This window comes from Eptatretus burgeri, chromosome 1 (assembly GCF_056783735.1).
Source record: "Eptatretus burgeri isolate ZD-2024b chromosome 1, Ebu_testis_v1, whole genome shotgun sequence".
Taxonomy (NCBI): Eukaryota; Metazoa; Chordata; class Myxini; order Myxiniformes; family Myxinidae; genus Eptatretus; species Eptatretus burgeri.
In genome coordinates, this window is record NC_140961.1 from 34,864,087 (window position 1) to 34,872,155 (window position 8,069).

At 42.4% G+C, this 8,069-nt stretch overlaps 1 long non-coding RNA gene and 1 pseudogene across 1 annotated transcript; both read right to left on the minus strand.

Annotated features, from left to right (window-relative positions):
- Positions 1-1,175: 1,175 nt before the first annotated feature.
- Positions 1,176-1,316, minus strand: LOC147034213 (signal recognition particle RNA; annotated as a pseudogene).
- A 178-nt stretch (positions 1,317-1,494) lies between these two features.
- Positions 1,495-7,538, minus strand: LOC147034214 (uncharacterized). The gene is made up of 2 exons (XR_015057560.1): positions 7,276-7,538; positions 1,495-2,263 (listed from the first exon to the last, which is right to left on the minus strand). It is a non-coding gene; the product is annotated as an uncharacterized LOC147034214 (long non-coding RNA).
- Between the last annotated feature and the right edge of the window lie 531 nt (positions 7,539-8,069).

The window sequence follows — 8,069 nt, forward strand, 5'->3', positions numbered from 1 at the left end:
TTTGGCACCATGACAACCCCACACTGTACTTCCTTCATACATATCCAACACTACTGCCCACATACACTCCGATTCTCATGGTGTATATACAGGGCCGGATTTACTTACTTGTGGGCCCGAGGCCAAACCTTATCAGTGCCCCCCCCCCCCAAATATATATATATATCGTAATATTGTAATGTAAAAAAAAAGAATTACAACATAATGTAACACATCAATAATTTTTAATCAAATTAGTTCCATATCGGTCAACTGAGATGAATCGGATGAAGCTTCAATCATAGGTGGTACTTCTACTTCCATTGCTGATTCACTCGATATCTGTGACTGACTCAGCTGACCTTGCTTCATCGTGGTCATCGCCTGGGAGTTTACCGTCACTGGTACTCGGCTCTAAATCTTCTTTTGGTTTTGGTTTTAAAAAGGTTGTCAGCTTTGGAAGTGATTGGAGTTGTGCAGCTTTGGTTTCTTTTAACTTTCTCTTTTGTGAGCCACTCATATCTTTCTTCTGGGACGACATAATTAATCTATCTCATGAGAATCCCCAAGATTCCAAGAATAATCTGTAAGCATGAAGTAATGATAAATTAGCTCAAGTCTAGTATTAGAGATACCAATATCACAAAATAAGAACACAAAAACACACGTAATATAACAATGAAGTCCACTAAATACAACATGTAATGTATATAATCTACAGATAGATAGATAGATAGATAGATGGTGGGAAACAGGCATTAAAAATGTAGTTATATTTTTTGTTACCTTATTTTATTTTATTCATTTTACTACAGGGCCTACTAGCCTACTCCTTGGCCGATCAGATAACCCACAAGTCCCCGGTGGACCCCCAGTTACTGGTGGGCCCAAGGCCAATGGCCTATTGGAAAATCCGGCCCTGTGTGTGTATATATATATATGTGTATATATATATATATATATATATATATATATATATATATATATATATATATATATATATATATATATATATATATATATATATATATATATATATATATATATATATATATATATGTTGTTTGTCTTTCAGCTGCTCCCGTTCGGGGTCGCCACAGCGGATCATCCGTTATGATCCGCATACTGATTTGGCATAGGTTTTACGCCGGATGCCCTTCCTGACGCAACCCTGGTTGCCTCTTACGACACAGGGATAAGGATTGGGTTTCGCCATGATTCCGGGCTGCCCTACACCCTCTCATAGCGCGGCCCAATGCAGAGCTCCCGTCCTCAAGCGATCCTCCAACCCAAGCCTCCGAGTAGCCGGATTACAGGCGCACGCCACTACGCCCGGTGTATATATGTATATAGTTCAGGTTCAGGTTCATGCTGCTTCAGTTAAACTGTTTAACACTCAGACCGCCAGCCTTGCTCACATACATCGAACTGCCGCAGCAGTCAATTTGACCGCTGATGAAAGAAGCTGGTCATGATATGAAGTAAAGCAAGAAATCAATTGTCAAACAAACATCAAACAAGTAATCAATTGTATTGCTTGCAATGATGAGATTACTTGAAACACAAACTCTTTGCACATCACACAACTGTCCACCATTTTGTTCTTACAGCTGGCAGCAAGCTGTGTACTTCTTAACCAACTGTCCAGTGCACTTGCCTCATGAGCTTCTTAGACATTGCACAGATGTCCACCGTTTTGGTCTTGCATTTGGTGACTTGTCATTGTTGCGCTTTTCTGGAGGCCCATCCTCCAAACTACTCAACTGCTGCCGTTCTCGTGGTGGTGACTCCGATGAGTTCCCCTGTCAGAGCTCGTCAATAAGTTGCACAATGAAGTCTCATCGGATGGTGTGTTTCCCAGTCACCGACTTTAACAGTACCCACGCATTTATGGCAGCCAGGTCCAGAATGTCATACAACACATGAACTCGCTATCTGCCAGATCCTACTTTGACAGCATACTTCCTGGCCATCTGCTCAACAATGTCCACTCTGTACTTTGTTGAATTATAGAAAGCAACAGTCTCAGGAAGCTCCTTGGGGTTATCTTACACTTTTATCGTTCGGTGAAGGGTGCTGAGCAACAAAACATTCTTGTTTATCTTACCCTGGTAAACAGTTAGGGTAGTGTCACCATGCTTCAGTACAGTAGTCGTGTTGAGCTGTGCCATAGAGTTCTTCACCGAGGAGGGAACTTCTCTCCATACACGATTCATTTTGCCCACTATGCTTGGGGTCTTTGATTTCAACTTCTCTGCCAACTTTAGAGAGGTGAAAAAGTTGCCTGTGGAAACAAGTCTTCCCTTATTTTAAGAATCCAAAAGATGTAGCACCTCATTTTCAGACACTGTCTGGCCTGCAGGAGGGTGCTTATCTTTGCCCAGGTATGGAAACCCATTCAGCAGATACTTCGAATATACATCAACTGCTAACCAAAAGTTTATTTCGAATTTGTGTGGCTTCTTGGCCATGTATTGGGTGAATCGACACCTTGTCTTGGGTAACAGTTGCTCATCCATGGTGATGTTTTCCCCAGGCTCACACAGCAGAGGATGCAACAATCCATAAAATGATTCCAGACTTCGAACACCAGCACAAATTTGTCTCCCTGCAAATGCTCAGACCTTGTTGACCTTTGGTTAAATCACAAGAATCTCATTATATCACAAAATCTGTTTCTTGACATGGTGTTACAAAAGAATGGTGGGCCCCAGGTGACAAACCATAGAGGTAACAGGCCATAGACTATCCACTTCAAGTCCTTTTGCACAGTACATCCCGCAGGCATACAGCACAGCAACAAATGCATCCAGTTCAGCCAGAAACATCGACCATTCATCATCATCGAGTTTCCTCCTGGCCTCAGTCTGTGCATTTCTGTGTGTGTCGTAGTATAGGTTCATCAATGATGACATAATGAACGACAGTATTGTACTTGTACTTCGAATCATAAGAATAACATACATGATAAGTGAATGGACAAATCACACTGTGTAGGGATTTGAATCTGGGAGAACAGCCTCATAAGGTTCATAACAGAACACCAACCATTAACCAAGCACATCATCTCATTTGTTTATTTGTTACAATCTCCATTACTCAGAGAACATCCGATCAGATCTGATGTTCAGCCTCCATGGCCTTGAAAAGTAGATTTAGACGAGGTGAGTACTATAGATGGCAGGTGGTAAACGTTCCTCATCACAACACAGGTTTATAAAGGTTTTTGTACTTTAAGAGGGAATGAAATTATGAAGGACACAGTAAGAGGGTGAAATAAAATCAAGGGGATTTTTACGAACAAACGAAAATCTCATGGAGTACAAACTTGGCAAATGGAATAATCCACAAGTTTGTGTGATTGGCAAGCACCAGGAGAGATTTAAAAAGAGAATGAAGAGGTAATGATTGGAGGTAAATTGGATTAAAGATTCCATTTAAGATAACTGTGCCCATCAGGAAGGTATACTCTTACATCGATGTGACATTTTCTGTGAATATTAGTTTTTGTATCATTTCACAAAGTTTACACGTTTGTGTTATTGCATCAAATACCTTGAAATAATTATAAACATTACCTGTGATTATGCTGAAAATGAAAGATCCATTTCCTCCTGTTTCTTCCTCTGTGTTTCCAATAAATAAAACCTGAATGTCGAGTTTTCCAAGAATATTATGTTTTGCTGTGAGTGGAGGTTTATAATAATAATAATAATAATCTTACGACAGCACAGCTATGACGTATGTACTGTATGGACGTATGTATGTACTGTACAGACGTATGTATGTAGGTATGTATGTATGTATGTACTGTCGGACATATGTATCTATGTATGTTTTGACTTTATGTATCTACGTATGAATCCAAGCCTGTACCATACTCGCACATGGATGTATGTGTATGTATGTATTGTTGCGAATCTGGAAACCATTATCGCACTCATCATTCAGGTCCTTCAGCTCAGTTATCTCAATAAGTACATGTTCTATAGATAGATCGCCTTCCATTGTTTAATGGGTAGAAATCGATTAAATGCGCTGTGATTCATTTTAATAGTTAGCGTTCGATCACAACACAAAGGGAAACAATCCTCCCCACTCCTCTGCAAAGAGGAAGAAGAACCCTCCCGTCTTGTGATTCAAGGATGTGAACAACTCCCTCCCACCCGCGCTTGTGCAGGGGGGGGGGGCAGCGCACGAGGGCACGAGTCACCTGGGGAGCGGGGGAGGGGGCTGAGAGGAATAAGGAGACTGATTTTAGTTCGTCTCTCTCGGCTGGAGTTGGTTCAAAGGGTTGTGCTGATGCTGGTGCTGGTTCGGAGGGTGTGAGGGGATCCGCCAGAGCTCAGAAAGGATCGCGGCTCGTGCTGGTTCTGAGTTGTTCTGGTTCGGCCTTCGTTCTGCTTCGTGGTCTGGTTCAGCTGGCTCTCCTCAGGGAAGTGACGCATCAGGTCGGGAAGGATCGGCGTCTCGTCTCGCCAGCACGTGGTCCGGAACGCGAGGGGATCCGCCATAGCTCGGAAAAGATCGCGGCTCACGGTGATTGGATCCAGCTCGCCATCGCTGTGGTGTATATACTTGCTTTCATGATATTGCATGCATGTATGGATGATGGATGTGCGTGCGTGCGTGCGTGCGTGTATGTATGCATTGTATGTACTGTATGTGTGTGTATGTATGTCACCATTTATCTTTCCCACTCCCCACATGCTGCTCTGCCTGGTAACAGCTTGTCATTGGCTGACCCACAAAGCTTTTGGGAAAGGGGAGGTCTGATGTGCCTCTCACTTTGAGATGATTGTTCACTTCCTGCCACTTAAGCGAGCTCGCACATAGAGGTCTGTGGCCAAATCCGTGTTTGGGATGTGAGAAAAGGCTCAAGTCCAGAATATAAAGATGAAAGGACAAGTACTTAAGTCATAATGCATACCTATGAACATAAATATCCATCAACACAAATACAGCCCATCCTTAAGAGCAAAACAGAATACTATGAGACACTAGACGATCCGTGAACCTGTTGGGTTCCCGTTGTGACAGCGATTGAAAAAAAAAAAATCATCTCAAGAAAAATAAAAAAAAATAAAAATCAAGATAGCTACAGCGAACTATTCCGCTGAGGTTGTTTGCATTGATCAAATAATCCTGAAGAGTACTTAACTGAATCGGGAATTGATTTTTGAAATAATTTTTTTCGTTGCCCGATTTTAACGAAACTTGATACTGCACACCGCAGGAGAATGGTGAGCAAGGTGGGCCAAAATTTTTTGCGCTATCGTGTACCGTTTTGGCTGTATTTCAGGAACATACATAAAATATGAGAGTTTTCGACATATATACGAGCAAATGCTACCTGTCGCTTTGCCGATGGGAATACGAACAGGGGAGGGGGCAAAAAAGAGGAGGTGGGGGAGAAAAGTGGTTGAGAGAGAGTAAGATGGTGGAGGGGAAAAGAGAGAGGAGAGAGGGGGAGCGAGAGTGAGAAGGGGTGAAGAAAGGGAAGGCAGCGTGAGGTGAGAGGAAGGAAAGGCAGACGTGCGGTGCAGGGTTAATTACGATTCAATCTGTCTCATCAAAATTATTCTGCATAGAATAACAGTGAAGATGTAAACAAAATAATGTCTGTAATCCATTTTCTACCGGTCATACTATAGATACCGCCCAGAGACAAACACCGCCCGGACATGTCCGAAGACATAACCCGCTGGACGCATTTGGAGCCAAGCCGTCTGGAGACAAACTCACGTCCAGACATAAACATCGCCCGGACATGTCTGGAGATAAATACCGCCTGGACACGTCCAGAGCCAAACACACACAGCCTGGACAGGCCCGGAGACAAATACCATGCAGACATAATCACCAACCGGACACATCTGGAGACAGAGAGATAGATATATAGTGTAGGAGGGCGCTGCACTGTATTAGGAGGGGCGGAGCAAGGATGGGACAGATAGAGAGAGGTCGGGAGAAGGGAGTTAGCAGAGAGAAAATGTTATGCTTTACGAACGAATGCACGCGCACACACACTTATTATTATAGATGCAGTAGATTCCAGTGAAGAATGGAAATGAAAGAGTGAGCTATATCCTGTGTCAAATCGGACAGGAGCAGGGACCCATGGATATTCCACATTATGTAAAATGCAACTTCAGGACCTCAACTCTCCCCCCTCTAACTCTCCCCTCCCCTTCTCTCCTGTTTCCCCCTCCCCTCCTTTCTTTCCCCCTGCACCTCCACTCTCCCCCCACTACCCCTTCCACCCTTGCCTCCACCCCCTTCTCCCCTCACTTTATTCCCAAGCCTGGTGTTGGTTGTGGATGGCTTAAGATCTTAGAGTCTTGAGTTTGAGCACCTTTTGTGCCATATAAATAACACCAGGTGGGTTGACTCAGCCTGTCATCCTTCCAAGGTCGGCAAAATGAGTACCAGCTTACTTGTCACAGGGGAACTGCATCAGCAACACAGACACATTTCCAGAAAATGATGCAACCAGTCGGCAGAGGCTGCATACGAAACAGCTGTCCCCTCCCTCCCCTCGTGCTGTTCCCCACTTCCTCTGTCCCTCACCCACCTCTCCTCCCTCCCAGCAACTGCTATTAAAATGAGTTTTCCCTTTCTAAATATCAATATCCACATGATTTTCTTCACATTTTTTGCAACTGAGTCTTAAGTCATCTTAGCCACGATGATAAATTTCATTACAAAATATATATATATATCTTCTTCTTCTTCTTTCGGCTGCTCCCGTTCGGGGTCGCCACAGCGGATCATCCATATGATCCGCATAGTGATTTGGCACATGTTTTACGCCGGATGCCCTTCCTGACGCAACCCTGGTCGCCTCTTACGACACAGGGATATGGTACACCTATTTTAACCGGGGTATACACCGGCCCAGTATACTGGTACTCATTTCGCCGACCTCGGAAGGATGACAGGCTGAGTCAACCCCCTGGTGTATTAATTCAGTGGCCCAACGGGGCTTGAACTCAGGACCTTTAGGTCCCAAGCCGCTGCCCTAACCACTGCGCCAACACCAGGCTCACAAAATATATATATATATATATATATATATATATATATATATATATATATATATATATATATATATATATATATATATATATATATATATATATATATATATATCGAATTTGAGTTAAGACAAAGCCGTGAGAGTCAGAAAGCATGATGCCTTACAAAAGAGGCCGATTAAATCTCAGACTGAAACAGAGTATTGAAATATGGCGTTCGAGCAAATAATATAGCCATGAAGAAAATTTGAAAATTTACCTCAGGAGTCATCGTTCAATGAAGCACACGTTTAACGACAACGTTCTTGGTTGATCTCCCATCCTTCAGGAATACTTTGACATTTCCCTTCACCTTTCCTCGGCGAGGACCCACATACAGTTGTCCACGCTGAAATAACGGTTAAAAAAAACGGAGAAAAGAAAGTCGAAGAAATTATTATGCGTAATCTTCCAAACACAATTTTATTTATTCACGAACACGGAAGTATAAGATCAAGATGGCGATGTTTATTTTATGCTTAAAAATACATCGTTCTTTGTCTTTACTAAATGTTTGAGATTAAAAAATAAATCATTTCAAGAGAGAAAAAAAGATAGCTCCAGCGAACTATACCGCTGAGGTTGTTTGCATTGATCAAATTCTCCCGAAGAGTACTTGACTGAATCGGGAATTGATTTTTTAAATAATTTTTTTCGTTGCCTGATTTGAACGAAACTTGATACAGTACACCGCAGGAGAATGGTCAGTAAGGTGGGCCGAAAAATTTTGCGCTATCGTGTACCGTTTTGGCTCTATTTCGGGAACATACACGATGAGAGTTTGTAATATACAGATAGATAGAGAGATATAGATAGATAGATAACGAGGTTAAACCTATGTGTTGGTGCTTCATTCTCCAAGGGGATTCGCAACTGTCACAATACATCCAAACACACATACAAAGTCACACACACATACATACCATAAAAATACATACAAACACACACAAATACATACACACCATAAAAATACATACAAACACACACACACATACATACAAACACACACACACA